The 660-nt window shown below is 29.8% G+C and overlaps 1 protein-coding gene across 2 annotated transcripts in view; it reads left to right on the top strand.

Annotated features, from left to right (window-relative positions):
- Window positions 1–660, top strand: part of LOC112141702 (calcium-binding mitochondrial carrier protein SCaMC-2-B) — a 23022-nt gene that overhangs the window by 1591 nt on the left and 20771 nt on the right. The window lies entirely within an intron of this gene.

Here is a 660-nt window from a genome sequence, read left to right as displayed (position 1 = left end):
TTAATGTTTTATGTAAAGCACTTTGAATTGTCTCTGTACATGAAATGTGCTATACAAATAAACTTGCCTTGCCTTGCCTTGCCTAGCTAAAAAATGCTGAAGCCGAAAGCTTCAGCTAAAAAAATTTCAAATTAGTTCGAAAAAAACAGGGGAAAAATTAATTTTGCCAAAAAAGTTAGCATAATGCTGAAATATTACATAAACTCCCAAATTATCCTAAAAAAAACTGGAGAAAAAAATCAAATTTTGCCAAAACAGCTAGTATAATGCTGAAGTTTTGGCCAAGCTCCAAATTATCCTAAAACAAAAAAAAACTTGGGGAAAATGTCTAATTTTGCCAAAACAGCTAGCATAATGCTAAAATATTAGCTAAACTTAAAATTACCATAAAAAACAAAACAACTGGAGAAAAAAAGTCTAATTTTGCCAAAACAGCTAGCACAGGGGCCAGTAACCTTTAACAGTAAAAGAGCCATTTGGACTTGTTTTCTACTGATCAAAATCTAGAAGGAGCCGCATGGATTTACTTTAGCCTTTAAGAAATTTGGATTAGCATTCATGACCTTCTATTTGCTTTGTTTTATTTATTTATTTATTTTTTAATAAATGTGAATTATGTGAGACATATTTTGGCACAAACAAAAACAAAAAAATAAAAAT

This window comes from Oryzias melastigma, unplaced genomic scaffold (assembly GCF_002922805.2).
Source record: "Oryzias melastigma strain HK-1 unplaced genomic scaffold, ASM292280v2 sc00345, whole genome shotgun sequence".
In the NCBI taxonomy this organism is placed as follows: domain Eukaryota; kingdom Metazoa; phylum Chordata; class Actinopteri; order Beloniformes; family Adrianichthyidae; genus Oryzias; species Oryzias melastigma.
This window is presented reverse-complemented; position numbering and strand designations above follow the sequence as displayed.